The sequence below is a fragment of the Malurus melanocephalus genome, unplaced genomic scaffold, assembly GCF_030028575.1.
Source record: "Malurus melanocephalus ecotype Western Australia unplaced genomic scaffold, MMel_1.1 scaffold_84, whole genome shotgun sequence".
NCBI lineage: Eukaryota > Metazoa > Chordata > Aves > Passeriformes > Maluridae > Malurus > Malurus melanocephalus.
The window spans coordinates 1136260-1153103 of NW_026623316.1; positions in this window are offsets into that span (position 1 = coordinate 1136260).

The window sequence follows — 16844 nt, forward strand, 5'->3', positions numbered from 1 at the left end:
TTTTTTTTTTCTTTTTAAATTTGATTTGTACATTCTGTCCTTGTTTTCCTAACTCTTAGAAATGGAGGATGAGAAATATTTTGGGAAGGTTGAGAGGCAGTCTGCACTGGCATGGCATGCATAATAACTTCTTCTAAACTACAAAATTTCATTATAACTGAGTTCAAAACATCTACTTGTTAGAAAATTGGTTTTCTTTTGAATCACCAATAAWTTTTTTCTTATGTATAAAAGTGGAGCAAAATGTAAAGAAAAAGGAAGCCAGAAGCAATAAAAACGTAMAAGAGAGCTTGGAGGTCTCTGATATTGAAATATTGGTCTCAGTATTGACCTAGTCTTCATTTTGTAATATAATATGCACATTAAGGCCTATGTRTCATACAGCTTTGTAAAACCAACCTTTTTTATTTTAAATAAAGTTTCTGTTTTAGCCATATCTCCAGAGCAATAGGCAAGAAATCCCCCAGATTATGTCTTCCTTTTATTCACTTTCCCTCGTTACTGCTCGGTGGAATGCAATTCTTTATTTGTTCCTTGGAGCTGAAGAAAGGTAAAGAATTAAGGGTCTTTGGTGCTGTATCCCTGCAACTAAATGGATGTGGGCAGTAGGACTTGTCCATCCTCAGTAGGGAAGAGSCGGGAAGGAATCACTCCCTTCTGAACCGGCATTAAATGCTGTTCTGGACTACAGAATGATAAGCAATTTCATACTTCCTGTGCATGATAAATGTCAGTTCATTAGCTTCTCTCACAACTGCAAACACAATATCAAGCTGCTGCAAATCAGATGAACTGCAGTACCAGGCTATGTGTTTATTTTTAACTTTGGACAAAATAGGGTGAAAGTCCTTTTCTTAAATTGAAATAGAAGAGATTTGAACTACCTCACACTTGCAGTTGGCTAAGAGCCAACACACAGCTTATTACACTAGAATGGCTGATAGGGTAATCATCATGCTATTGCAACTTGATCGTGTTACTGACTCCTTCCCTAATGTCTTACTCTGTTAAGACAGCTCATGATGGGATTCGATGTAGGCATTATCCAGAATACACTGGTAAAAACACCTAAAACCTGAAAATARCTCATGGTAGAAAGGGCAGCTTCATTAGAAATTATTCTCCACAAGTACAGAAGCAAAAGTACTTCCTGTAGCAGGGGAATGCAGTAGACTGGATTAGCAGAGACAAATTCTGCTATAGCTTCACTAGCAAAGTCTTGAGGCAGCACTGTCTGCTGTCAGGAGCACYCTGCAGCCAGCAAAATCCTTGTTACAGATCTATATACCCATCCTTAAAGTTCCCCTAGAAAAGAGGGGGACTGCAGCTCACTAGCAGCGAGTTTATGAGGACTCTCAGAATTCTAAGTTTTATTTTTTGCCATCCTCTATCATTCATTCTATCTAAACTGGTCTAAGATGGCACAGATTTTAACATGAAGAAATATCCTAATTTCAAAACAGGAAAGTTTTTGGGTGTAATCGTATTGACTTAAGATCGTGAAATTACCAGCAGTCATTGAATTTTGTTTGTTTTTCCTCCAGCTTCACTGTCTTTCTCCTCCCTTTGTTGGGGATAAGGATTGATGCTGCATTGGAATTCTCCCTGACATCCACCATAATCAATGTTTCCAATCAATGTTGCTCTGCTGACATCATGGGTGGAACAGAGCAGGGTGCCCAGTCAGTGAAACACAGAGACAGGAGGAAAATGAGGAAGGGAGGGCGAGAAAGGCAGTGAAGAGCCTGGACACAAATTGAAGAGTTGCGCTTGAAAAAGAAGAAAATGCAATCTTCAAGTATCTGTTTCAATTCAAGAGGAATGTGGTTAGATCATGTGCTTAACTTCACATGATCTTTTACCTCTGAACAAGAGAACTTCATAATTTTTGTTTTATTGACATCAAGATCTGCAGTAGCACTTGCCTGAATTTCATGTGTTCCTCTACTCACAGGAAATACAGTTTGAAGAAACCTCATGATACAGAAGTCAATGAGCAAAGATGGCCTTGTGCTGGATTACGTATTGGTGTGATTTGTGACCACCATGCAATTTTAGCCCATCCTAATTGTGAAAATAATCACTAGTTTCAAATAATAAAATTAGCCTGAAAATGCTGGTTTTTACCAAATGAAATTGTACCAGAAAATGTGTAACTCGGTAACTGGAATTATCATAGAGCTTTACATTGAGGGACAGAGCAAGTGAGCAGAAACACAAGAAAAAGTCATGTAAAAATGAGGAGGAAAAAAGTAGAATACATTGATGACAAACAACAGTGTCTTAAATTTATATAACAAAGCAATGTTTCAAGTACCTTTTATAAGATTAGAAGAATATGAGTGCATAAATACTCACTCTGCATGGGCTGTTAGAGAGTCAGTGGTGTGTCATTAAATATACAGTCTGACCCATCTTACCAGGCTGCGTTTAATGAAAAGATGTACTTTCTCTCTGATCTGCAGTTCAGTTGCTCAAAAATCTACCTCAAGTCTTCTGACAGCCATCTGCTAGTCCATAAAACTAGCGTAAGGAAAGTCCATTTCACAAGAAGCATCATATAAACAAAACCTTTTTTAGTCCTTCCCTGATCAAAAGTGGTGTATTGATTTATTTTTCCTGTTAACCATTGCATTTTTTTTTTTTCTGTTGACCATATTAATATTCCCTGCTTAAATTCAATATTTTTATCCTCTGTTGTTTGGTTTCTTTTTAACAAAAAGGTGAAGTATCTTTATTTATTGACTATTTTATTTTAATATCAGTAATTGATTTTGTAAACTGATGCCGCTGTAACTGCTTTAACTCAGCAGCAAAGGGGAAAAAGAGCTGCATTGATGCTGTGCGCCAAGTAGATAATGCTTCTTWAAAAAAATACATTGTCTTGCTCTTGCATGTGGAAGAATGATTCAAAATTATTTCATTATATATCAAAGGATTTCTTCTCTCTTTAGATCTTTATCAAATACTTTTATGAGACRCTTTTAGAAGGTTCTGACTCTATGGAAGGTAATAAGATGGGTCCCTTTGAAGAAAATCTAAACCCACAAATGAAAGAGTGTGTGCTTTTGAAATGTTGTAAGAAGAGTTTTTATACTGGTTCAGAGGATAGAAGAATCTGATCTGCTTGGAAGAAATTATTATTTAACAGCTTAAACAACATAATTACCAGAAGAACACATTTTTAAAATAGGTGTCTCTTTTACAGTTGTAAGAGTATAAAACCCTTTGACATGGCAAAGGCCTTAGTTCTCAGAGTTAGACTGTGTCTGCAGAGCTGGCAAAACATGCATGGCGTGTTTTCATATGCATGTGGAATAGAAGGTCTCAAATCCATGTGCAGAACACTAAATTCCTCTGGGCATGACTGATRCATGCTCATCTTTGGAAGACTCAGATCTGTGAAGCAATTAGAAACTGGTTCATCCACTGTGCAGAGGGCACRTTCTATCTGTGCTTTAACATTTGCTCTTGTTTGACAGTCCTCTGATGACTATCCACCAACAGATACACCTCTCTATAGCACCTTCCTCAGCTCCTTAGCTTTTGGATATAAAGGTATCTTCCTGATCTGTGCATTCTGTATTTAGTTCCATCTTTCCTTACTGTACATTTTACTTTTCAACACATTACTCCTTCCCAATTTATTCTTAAAATGGATTGTGCCATTTTAYAGAGACTTCCACACAGAGTAAAACTGAAAGGGAAGTCTAATGTTAGGCTTTTATTGCTGTTTTAACAATCTCACTGCAATCTGCAGATAAGAGGGAGCCTGGCTGTTCTCAGAAATGTGCTAGGATGACAGGCAACAGCATTACTCTACAGCAAGAAAAATTCCAGCGAGGTATTGGGAAAACATTACCATAAATGTATTAAGGCACTGAGGTGTGTTTCAAGGTTTGYCCAAGGGTTATTTTACTCTTGGATTATTTTAAAGCTTGACACACTCCTGAGTTTATTTTTATTGGTACTGCTTTGGTTGGGAAGCTGAAGGAGATTTTTTTCAGCAAAGATTTTTTTCAGCAGGTACCATTTCAATGAAAGATAAGTTTCCCTCACTACTGAGCTACTTTTGACTCTCCTTGAACSAGTGAACACATGTTTTTATATTTGTTGCAATATTTGGCCTAATTATTTCTCGCAGTGTAGCTCACATCTGCTTTTAGTCCACCTAAAGCAGTKGTAACATGCTTTGAAAATAAACAGTGGTTTTTAGTATTAAGTATGCAGTTGGAGCTATGTAAAAACAAACAATCAAACGAATAAAGATCCCAACTGAAACCTAAAACACAAACAAACCAACAAACCTAAAAGAACACTCAACAAAACATAAAAATCCAAGCCCCAGGCTTGATATTTAGGAGAAGTGCAAGGTCTGTATGGACAATAAAAAGATAATTTTACCTCCTTTGAAATTATTATTTTTTCTGACTTTTAATTCTCTGTGGATCTTTTAAAGGATTTAAATTCAAAGAATGTATCTTCAGTTATTTGTTGTTTACATGATCTGCAGGTTTTAGATATGAAAATACATTTTTAGCAAGARTATAGCTCAAAGACAGCTCCTTCAGTGATCCTGTGGGAAGGCAATTTGTTTGTATGAGTTTTTATTTTCTTTAAGAAGTATTTGGTATCAGCTTAAACTATACAGAACATAACATCCTTGAGAGAAATATGCCTATATAGAGATTTCCAGAAGTTTAAATAGATAAACTTAAAAATCCCATGTAGTGAAAGCTTTAGCAGGCATAGAAGAACCCTGAATCAGAGATACATTCATTGGACAAAAAGGCAATTGGCTCAGGTGGAAATGAAGGGAAATGTAAAAACACAAGCATGAGATTGACAATAATCAAGGTGGCTTCACTTCAAAAGGTGACTATTAGCAGGAAGAATAAATTTCCTTACTTTTGAAGTAAAATTCAAAATATTCACCAGTGTTATTGAAACTGAGATCCACCTTAAAGGGTTTGTTTCAACAACGATGGTAAACATTTGTTTTACTTCAAATCAGTGAAYAAATGCATTCACTTTTATGGGTCAGGGCTAAACAGTGACTAATCAGGCTGAACTCATTATACATGCAACAGRTATTATGGCATCATTCCTGCAATAGTACAGGATGAAAATGGCAAACTAATTTTTCCTTATGCTGCTGATCTTTTTTTCTTCTGAAATGTTGCTGCTGTGCTTTTGTTTTCATTCACCTCCATTATATATGGCCTCAGKTTTTTTTGTTGCTTATCTTCTGACAAATGTGCTTGAAGATTGACTACCACACAATCACTGTTGGTATTTTGTTTGAACTGATGTCAATATCTGTGTGAAAGCTTTACTCTGAAATGTGACATAAATATACTTGGATTCCAGCATATTTGTATCTCAAACCATTAGTAACTGATGTTCCATTTTTGTCTTCTGGCATTAGAAAAAAAGCCACTTGGAAAATTATTAACWTCTTAAATCCTGAATAAATAAAAAATTTTTGGGGGATGAATGCCRTTTTTATATTTTTATACTTTTTATTAAAAATATTTCTCTTGCAAATAAAAATTATTGAAAAAAAATCAGCTCTATAAGTAGTTGCATTATGAAATGTCATTTTTATAGATAATATAGTTTAAACAGTTTAGGGACCCTTACYATCTGTGCTAGGGGGAAAAAGACTTTAATTTCTCTTAATTATTCCTGTGATTCATGAGTTATGACCTTTCTCAGGCACAAAAATAAACACCAGTTCTTCCATGAACAAAACCTGCACAGTGGGAATACAGAACCCGCAGAGTGGTGTCAAAGCAACCAACTCCCAAAATTAGTAGATCAGCAGAAGCATCAGGAAGCAAATATATGGCATTCACTCTGACAGTTGGAGTGGTTTGGTTGTATGTGTAGCAGATAAATAGCCCAGTAATTAAGCAGGAATACCATTAACAGTTTAGGTGGAAGTAACATCAAAGTACTCATCTGGGACATCAGAGGAAAAGCAAAAAGCCACCAGAAAGATATTRTACGGTTTTTTGGGTAATGCACTAGGGACTATCTGGTAGCAGAGTGCTGGCACAGTCTCTTAGTACAAAGTGCAGAGGCAAAGCAGAGTCTAKGTCTTAAATATCTTTTCTTTAGAAAGGACAGACAGTAGAAGATCTGCCCAGGGCACATAATAGATAGGTCAAATCAAGGGTGTCTGGATGTGTTTGGTTACTGCAATGAAATGTGTGTTATCTTCTTCCTGTGCAGAATTGGGACATTATGTGTGGTAAATGTATTTCTATCCCTTCATCTATTTTTGACATATGTGACACAGATTGTTTTCGCTCCATGTTTCTAATACTGGAATAATACTGGACTGAGAGGGCCCTGTCCTGCTCAGGGGGTGTAGGTCTGTTCCTGAAGCAGTCTAGGCACAATTCCCTCCAAACTAGCATCTAGCATAAAAGACAGCAGTGGTGCAGAGCATTTAGGACATTTCTTTCTTTCCTGCACSCTGGTCTGATTCTAGTGAGGCAAGTTTGAACAGATTCCTCCCATCCTCATGGTATTTTACATCATTCCTCCAGTGGCCAGGAATAACTCTGCTGTAGTGGCAGCAAGGAGASCAAGGACTGATCAGAGCAGAGAGCAAGCTCATGCTCTGCTAGGGACATCTCTTTGGGGGGASCCTTTCTTTCTGATGCCTGTGACGATAGCTGGAATGGAGATTTCTTTTCCAAACTAACACTTCTCATGCTCCGTGGAACCTTCTTTCTGGTCCTTTCTATCTTCAGGTTTCTATTTTTTGTCATAAGCACCCTTGGATATAGGGTGGGAATGTCATCAGGGAGGCAGAAAGACAGGAAGGACTTGGTAAGCACAACAGCTGTCCCCTATCAGAGGGGCTGCTGAGGTGTAACTGCAATAAAAGTGGTCATATTCCATTCACCCCAGAGTCCAGCCATCAGAAAAATCTGCTCCTGCAACCAGCAACTCTGAAAACCTCAGATCTTGGATTGATGTGGTTTGGGTCTTAAAGTCATCATTCAGTTCACTTAGAAATGTGTTTCTGACTTGCAGATAAGAGCCTGGAAAGACGAATTTTAAAGGATCCAGTACCATAGAACTGTAGAATTGTTTAGGTTGGAAAAGACTCCTGAGATCATTGAGTCCCAGCATTAACATAACAMTTCCAGGTCCATTGTCTCTACACACCACATCTACACATCTTTTAAATACYTCCAGTTATGGAGCCTCAACCACTTCCCTGTTCCAATTCCTGACCAGCCTTTTGGGAAAGAAATTTTTCCTAATATCTAATCTAAATCTCCTCTGGAGAAACTTGAGGCTATTTCTTGTCCTGTCACTTCTTAACCTGAGAGATGAACCCTCCTCTCTTTACAATCTGTTTTTGKGCAGTTGCAGAGAGTGATAAGGTCACCCCTGTTCAGCCTCCTTTTCTGCAGGCTGAACACTCCCAGCTCCCTCATCTGCTCTTCCCTAGATTTGTGCTCCAAACCCCTCAACAGCTCTGTTGCCCTTCTCTGGACACTGTCCAGCCTCTCAATGTCCTTCTTGCCGTGAGGGGCCCAGAACTGGACATAGGATTTGAGGTGTTGCTTCACCAATGCCAAGTGCAAGGGGACAGTCACTACCCTAGTCTTGCTGGTCACACAATTGCTGACAAAGTCAGGACACTCTTGACCTTCTTGGACACCCAGATACACTGGCAGAAATTAAATAAGCATATTCTGTAATTTTTAAAGACTTGCAAAAACACATGGCACTGCTCATGTCTCTATGATTCTTTTGCAATACTTTTCTTTTCAGGAAGCCCTGTCCTTGTCTATTTTTATTCATTGCCTGGCACTGCAAAGTCTGACATAGCTTAACCATGGCACAGGACCTAAGTTCTATGTMTTTTTTGCTGTATCTTTCTTCCTTCATTTGTTCCTGATTCACAGTGTGATATTGCCCCATTATCCGTTGTTACACTACTTAATGATCTGGTTTTGAGCCACTTTCCAAATGCCTTAAGAAAAGCTAAGCTACTGCTAACAATTCCTTTAAAGCACAAGCAACTGATCTCAAGAGCTCTCTGATATGATTTGTGTTTTAAATTGGTTATTTTCCCTTGCAGAATTAGCCTTATCCTGATCTCGCGCTGTTTTCCCTTAAATGGGCTCTCAGTCTGTTTTCTTCAGAGCATAGAGATTTAGAGTTTACGAATTTATAGTTTCTGTGACACCCTTTCCAGTTTCAGAAAGAAGTCCCTGATTAAAAATTTTTCACTTTCTATGAATACTTGCTGTTTCTCAGGATGCAGCACATACTCTATTTTTGCCAGTGCAGCCACTGCTTAATGGTATGYCAAATAAAAAGACTGTCAAATTTTTCTGTAATTTTCCTGAAATTATTTATTTAAATAATTTTAGGTTAATATATCTTATTTTGTCCCATGCTTTGTGGTTTGGGATTTCATTATCTTCACAAGGTAAAAATTTGGTCACGGTCTGAAATTGGATTATACACTATCAAATTTATTTTTAATTTTAATTTCTGTTGCAAAGAATGTTTCTGTCTGTCATTTCTAACAGCTTAAAACCCTGTTTTTTCATATATTTTGCTTTGTTATTAACCCATTTCTCCTTAATTTCTACTTTATTACTTTATATTAATTTTCCACATCCAGCTTTAAAACTAATGTTATCACCAGTGAAAAAAAGCCTTACATGATACTGGAATCTGGGTCAAGTTTCGAAAACAGCATTTAAACACTATTTTAATGGCTATTTCTAAATTAATCTTACTAATTTTAAAGTTTCAGGTCAACTTCCTTGACACCCAAATTGTTTAAACATTAACTCTGGTTTGTACATTTGTCACACATTTTGTACTGACTCTATGTCTTTGACTCTTTACAAAATTTTCTTATCAGTTGCCTAATAGGAAGATTAGAGATATTTTCTAAAGTGCTGAAATGCCTGCTTGTATCTTCAGGCCCCAAAACTTAAGATTGCATTGTCAATAATTTAATATGTCACTCAACTATATTAGAGCTACAGCAGAGGTGCATTAATCTGAAATGTTTCTTTGAAAGTAAGACAAAAGCCCAGCATTCTTGACATTCTTCTGCAGCATCTTTTCCTTGCCTAGGATATATAATTTGAACTCTGTCATCTGCTGACCTTTAATCTTCCATTCTTTTCCTTTAAAAGTCTCTTTTTCTTCATCATTGTGGTCTTAGAATAAAAGGCCTCAAAAGATTATTTTAGTCTTGACTTAGAAAACATGTTAGCTTCTATTTTAAAGGGAAAAAGGCATAAAAGTTAATTTTCATGTTTGCGTCACTTTAGAAAATCAAGACCTGAACTTAATTTTGATAATTTTCCTCTGAAGCAGMAGCTCTAAACAAGCCTTTTCAGTGCAGTTTAAATCTGGGATACATGTTAAATAGGACTGTTTTGCTACTGGCCAGAAATGTTTGAACAGCTTTGAGGACCAAACCTCCCTCAGGCTTAAGGACTCAAAACTGTAGTGTATATAGTTAAAACAAACCATACAATTCAATTATGCTTTGAAGTATATTTTCATATTGTTGTGCTAGAGTAGAAAATATCTGGAAGACTTCTGAAAGAGGCTCCTATTGGATAATGAAATATGAAAACAAATTTGATGTCTCACATGAGGTGAGGTAAGAAAAATCAAACCACATTAAAATATTGAAATCTTTTGCAGCAATTATCAAGCTTTACTACAGCACCCTTGCTGGCTGATGTGATTCATAGCACACTGGAAATTCAAGTTGCGGACTAATTTTTGGGTATGACTACCTCAGAGCTGAACCTTTCTCTTTGCTGCTGCTGCCTTTGGAAGGGGAAATAGATGCTGTTCTATGAGGAGTCATCACAAGGAGGCTTGGGAGACATGAATAGTCACGTCTAAGCACAAATAAAAGACAACATCTGATTGTCAGCAAGTCATTATTTTCTAAYAATCCCTCCACTACAGCTTATTGTTGTTATTATTTTTGTTTTAAGGCACACTGAAGTAGTGCSAGTCATGCTAAGTTTGAGAGATGAAACGAATGTCAGGTGAAAGAATGAGCTATGATGTGGGCTAGGAAAGCTCAAGTAATRAATCTTCCCAGATGCTGTTCAAAGAGAAATGTGTGTTTTAAGAATAARCTGTGAAAAGCTTGAAACAAATGCCAGAACTCTGATTGTTCCATGCATTGTCTCTAAACCATTGTTATTTATGTGCCACACACTTATTACCCCCTATAGTACACAACTGGAAAGCTGGGTCTCTTGCCAAAAAGCAGTCTTACTGTGATTTTAGAAATATCCATTTTCAATTCACTTTCATTTACTGATATTCACTTTTTCCAGCTATCTGGTCTGGAGATGAATTGCCCATTGGCCCCATTGTCAAAATAACAGCATGAAAAGGGAAGCATGTGGTTGTAATAATAATGTGGTACATGTGTAGAAGGTCAGAGAAGCAACAGATTACCATTCCAGCAGATGATTTCCCTAGGGACAACTCTCGAAACTATCAAAGGCCAAAGGTCATGACACTGGTAATGTCTCTAATGTTGTTGGCAAAATAGTTGCTTGAAATTCTCCATTCTAGGGGTAATGCTTTTTTTTTTTTTTTTTTTTAGGTAGTGAAACCTGCTGTGAACACTGAAAAATTAGTTCCATAGATATTAGTCTTATTACATGAGTGGTAATGCTGTTTAAATCAACCCATTGTCCAGTCTCCATTATGACATGTATTAAAATGAAGTGGTTTAAATGAAGAAGCTTAATTTGTGACCTSAAATTTTGTCATGAAAAAGTTCAGAAAATATTTTATTATTGCAGGCAATGCACAATGGACACTGTGCTTGATTTCCATCACAGGAAGTATAAAAGATGAGAGGCCACTGTGTATGCACAAAGAGCACTTAGCCAAACTAAAAGACAAAAAGTGAGCATTAAAAGTGTTGAAGAAAGTATAAGTAATACGGGAGGAATAGTAAAACACTGTGCGTCCTGGGATGGAAAGTTTAAGCTCAAAAGGAGCTGAACTTGGCCAAGGACATTGAAGGCAAAAGAAGTGCTTTTGTAAACACCTAGGTAAAAGGAAATCTAAGGGATATGTTGACCTCTGCTCAATGAGAGAATGGACTTGGGTACAGAGGGGATGGGAAAGGCTGAGGTAGTGATGCCTTCTTTGTCTCAGCCCTTACTAGACAAGACTGGCCTTTAAGAATGCCAGTTTACCTGCAGGAAGGAAGAAATACACTTGGTGGAAGAGGATTAGGTCAGAGAATATTTAGCATAAATCCATGGGGTCTGCTAGGATGCACTCATGGAATGCTGAAGGATCTGACAGATATCATTGAAGGGACACTCTCAATAATCTTTGATGGATCCCAGCAACTGGGACAAGTATACAAAGACTGGAGGAAAGAAAATGTCATAATGTCATCAAGAAGGRTAAATGTGACCCAGAGTACTGCAGACAGGTACTTGCCTTGTAGTCAGCCTTGCCTTCGTCTCTGGGTTGGTGATAGAGCAACTAATCCTGAACACCATTTCCAGGCATAAATATACAAGAAAATCATCAGGAGTAGCCAGCATGGCTTCACTAAGGGGAAGGCCCACAGACTTGACAAAGAGATGAATTATCCTCCACCTATGAGGAAAATCTGAAAGTGTTGGAACTGAAGAAAAGAAGGCAAGTGGAGATCCCATCAGTATGCACAAGGATTTGGTGTATAGAGGACAGAGCCAGGCTCCTTTCAGTGGTGCTCAGTGACAGAGTAAGACAATGGGTGCAAACTGATACATGGGATACTCTCCCTGAACATCACAAAACTCCTTTAATCTGTGAAGGCACAAGAAGCCCAGGGAAGGAATGGAATCTTCATCTTTTGAGATACTCAAAAGCCATTTGATCATGGTTCTGTGCAAGCACCTCTATGCTGAGCAGGCGATTTGGACCAGTTGACTTTCACAGAACCATGTCAACTTCAACCATTTTGTGGTTCTGTGACTGTGATTTTACAATTCTGTGAAATTACAGTGTTTGACCACAATWGCTTTTTTAAAGTACTCCAGTGTGAAAAGTCGTTGAAAAAAATCACCAACAGATCAGCTTTCTGGTCCTCAGATCATGGGGGCCTTCTTGGTGAGCAAACAGACTTTTGCTCTATCTGACAGCCTTGCCAAGCCCAGGCAGAGGTCTGCAATTCCATGTGAATGCCTCAGTAGTCAAGGAGGTGTTTGAAAGTGGTTGAGACTAGAAACTGCTAATGGACTCTTTTAATTAGCTTAAGGTACCAAGATGAAAGAGAGCCCTTTTCATGCTCATGGCTGTTTTCACCATGTGTGGTATTTCCTTCCTCCACTGACGAGACGTAGGCGTGCCTAACCAACATTTCATTATACCAAAACAGAAAAACTGATTCTCGATTCATTTCGATGYATGACATATGGGCTGGAGTGAGCAGCACTCATGAGCTCAAATAGCCTAAAGCAAGCAGTTTAATAGATTCCATGACTACTTGATGAGCCTGAACAGAAAAGAGGGGCCAGGGGGACTCTGGCAAGAAGTAGCAGGAAGAAAATTAAGCAGGGTCAGACAATGAACCAAAGGTTTTCTCCTGTTTCTTRAAATATTGGTATGTCTGCTCTGCTGAATGTACTGTTTCTTTTTAAAGCTTCTGGAAATGCTCTTACAAAAATTCAAAACACAGCCACAAATCATTTATAGGAGACAAAAAACAATAAGTAGTGTCAGCACAGAGGGATATATTTTACTTGGTGGTGCCAGAAGGAATTATAGTGGGCTGTGATGAGTGGAATATAAAGTAGCATAAGTTACCTGTTGACAAGAGGGTTTGAAATTATAAAATGTAAAACCAATATATTTCCCTCACAGTATCAAACAGCTGGGATTTTTTTTATCCCTAGCAGCAGAATAGCATGCCATTTTTCAGAGCCCCATAACTCTCTGAGCATGTTTAAGTACGTGCTGTTATTTATTTGGTTTTGGGTTTGTTTTTTTTTTTTTGGTTTTTTTTTTTTTTTTTCAAGTATTAAATAGATTGTGATGCACTGAGATGCAAATACAAGAGAGATCAGCATTTTGAGGAAAGCTGTTACCATAGATGATTTCTGGTCTTCACTTTTGCKCATTTAGGATAATGTATTTAATATACTGACAGAGCTAGCAATATTACTATCCACTTACGAATCATGACTGAGCTAAAAAATCCTGGACAAATCTTATTTTTTCTTGCTATTTCAAAATCTAATTATAAAAATAAGCTTTTATGRGGAACTGACAGCAGCAGAGTTCAAATAAGAGGTTTTTGAGTGACAGATGGTAATAAGCAAGTCAGGCAGTTAGATGATGGTTTATGTGCTAGACATTATAGGTGTTGTAACTACTGACCCATGTTAATGTGGTTACTCTGGCAAATAAAATGCAGGAAACAAAGCTACCTTGAATGACTTATCCCAGCTGCTGATTAGYGGAATATCTGTCAGTCAGCAGCAGGATCTGGTCAGTTGCCAGATCTTAAACCCTTAYCACCTTGTCTTTTCCCCCTCAGTCCCTTTTTTACATGCTTTGCCAATCCTGTTGCTGTTCTCTCAGTATGCTTCTTTAATACCACTTTGATGTTCCTGGTAAGGAATCTGGGTCTGACAAGTAGAGCTAATAGGGTCAGGAGGAMGCAGAGGTGGTAGGAAAGTTGTTTATCTCCTCTTACAAGAGGTGAATGAGTCTTTTGTCTACAAGGCCTTGTGCAGAACGGTGGCGATATAAAATGAGTGAATGGGAAGGGCAGCAGGGATATTTCCAGCTWTGCCATCCATATGAACTGAACCCGTCACCCATAATTGTAACTCTGTGGGGACAGCTCACAAGCTGTAATCTGGAAACCTGTGATTCAAGTGTGAGGAAATGTGTGGGAATGGCAAACAGATTTTAGAAATTCCAACCTTGGTTTGTTAAAGGTTTATCTTACCAAATATTTCAAAATGAGCATATTTTTCCCACCTTTTGTAGTCACTGCACTGGGACGTGCAGMTAAGATGCAGCCATTCCTGTGGTTCCACACACTTTTTCTTTCTGCTGTGTTGTTCTGTGTTTCATAAAGCTGGCATGCCTTTTGGGTCACTGCCAGTTGTGGGAAGTATGCCTGCGCTGGAGAAATGGGCCAATAGAARGTGAACCAGCAGGATTACAGTATTTCCTCAGTAATTATGATGGGGTGATTATGATACTTTCTGGCTACATTTCTCCTAGTTAATCTATATTATTCTTGAAACAGACCATAGGAATGTCAATTTTAATCTTTCCTAGATGGAAAGTTAATGCTGACTGTCTGTAAATTTTAGGCTTTTAATCTGACCCCTTGAGTGGAGTCAGGGASTTGTAGGGTGGATGATGGTACATGAAGGTGGATGGCAATCACAAGGCAAATGTTTTAGATAGCTCAGTCAAAGACACTGAACAGATTCAACACTTGTGCTGCCTCAGGGGAGCCCAAGCTGTTAGTGGCAGATGTGTGTTCAWTAACAAAACAAGTTCAAGGAGGTCATAATACAGGAGGTACTGGCTGGGTCCTSTGGCATAGCTCATGACATCGTTTAACTCATCCAAGTACAAGCTTATGATTTAACTTTTCAGTCTTTTGGATCCCATCCAAACAAAAAAACCCCCAGAATTTATTTTCTSTATATTACCATAATGATACACCACCCTCATTATTTTTTTCCACGCCTGATTACCCTTCCTGCTTATGACTTACCCCTTAATTTCTAAACTTATTTTTATATTAAGCAATGGTGAAGAAATTGAGTGATCTGGAGTCTCACAAAACTCAGTGTGAATATGCACAATGTATTTTTTGGCTATTGAAATTAAGCTGGTGGTGCATATTTTTCTTAACAGCAAWCCAGTGACACTAGGGATGCTTAGAACTAATGCTACTGTTTTCTTCTGTGTGAATGTTTTTGCAAGTTTCAGTGCCTAGGCCATTTATGTGGCTATAGAATATTCAGATCTGGGACAAAGCAATAGCAATGTCATCTGGCTGCTGGATGAAGACTATGATAACTGGAATAAATGAGGTCCTTGAAGATATTAGGTGCGATTTCCTGTTTTCCCTTAAAAATGCAATTATTTAATAATTTTAAAATATTTTTATATACATATAAGTATGTATAAATATGTTTCTGAAAAATGCTGATTTCCTCCTGACATGAAAGAGGTCAGGGAAAAAAATCCCTTATAAAYAATGCTCAAAGGTAGATTTATTTCTATGTTATTTTCCCTTGTTTGTCTATATTCTGCTAGACTTTGGAAGAATAAGTCAGCCAAGTAATGCCCACACTGAACTCAGCACCTCACTTGAGGAAGCTACAGCCCACAAGAAAGGAGGAAAATGCATTGGCAGATATCAAACTTAGCGAAGTACAGAGCAAATAAAATCAGGGTAAAGGAACAGGGACACACAGTCTTCTGCATCTCTTGAGAAGGCAGGAGGACAGGTAGGTGGACAGAAAATTAAGGCAATTGCTCCTAATTGGAGGTTGTATCCAGTTCTGATCAGTGTGGTAGCTGTTCATTACCTCTGCCGAGTCTCCACTGCAGCATGGCACACAACCCTTTCACACATGCAGAAATGAAGGTGTGTGCCTGCCATCCTGGTGCCCTTTCTGTTCTTCCTCTTCTTTCTGTACTAATCTTGCTAGTGTCGTCCATGCACTGGGATATCCTTGTGTTAAAGTTCTGGATTTTGCCCATGCTTTTTTGTTTGCTTATCCATGCTTAGTCTCAGTGATGGAATACATATTCTTCTTAAATGGGCTGTTCAAAGATGAGTGGTTTTGCCATCTTGCAGTCACTGAAGGATGTATTTCGAAAAATGAGTTTATCTTCATTGACTACATGAGATCTGCTGCTGGTCTTACCTGGGCTTTGTGCATAAGACTTAGTTACCTCAGAGCCTCACAACCTGGGCATTCATTTTTCCTGAACTCATTCACCAGTTCTGAGCTTACCTGTGCTTCTTGCCCTTAATTTCTCATTAACTCTAGCCCTGTTCAGAACCTGCTGATAGCCCAAACACCTCTTTTCCTAGTATTCTTTAATGCTGTGTTCAGCTAGAGCTAATTTTTTTGCCTCCTTGCAATATTRTCAGTATCCATGTGCCAGCTGGCAATAAGCATAAGGAGCTGACACAGGCTGAGGATTGATGCAGGCAGAGGCTAATTGCTCTTAAAGTGGAAATGCCACTTTYTAGGATCTGTGACTTTAATGGGTTCTATGGAAAGAGGAGGCACCATTCTTTCTGGTGAGAGCCTGCGACAAGCAGACGTGACAGACCATCTTTATGGTGGCTGGAGGATCCTAGTGGAAGGTCTGTTGGTATCATGTGAGATATTATCCCAATAAGAGTTGCCTTTATTGGCTGGGTGATGGGGAAGATTGGCAGTGTTGARGACTTTTTGCTTTTTGTTTTTATTGAAAGTAGGTCTGAACTATAAGGCTATCTTTTATTGCTGAGGTTTTCAAAGGTTTTGGAGTCTGGCCAAAGAAATACAATTATTAAACCAACCCATGAGTTATGTAATGTTTTATTAATACGCTGCATTTCCCTGGAAAACCTGCAAAATGTAGGTCTCACATCTTTCCTGGACACAGTATTACTTTTAAAAAGGAGTCTTTTCTTGGCTGTCAGTTGCATTGTGTGCTGGATGTTGGCAGTAGTATTGCATTGTGTGCTGGATGTTGGCAGTAGTATAGTGCAGAGAAATCAGAAGAGAGCCAGTCAAAGGAAGAGACAAGACCCAAGGATCTACTTTTTT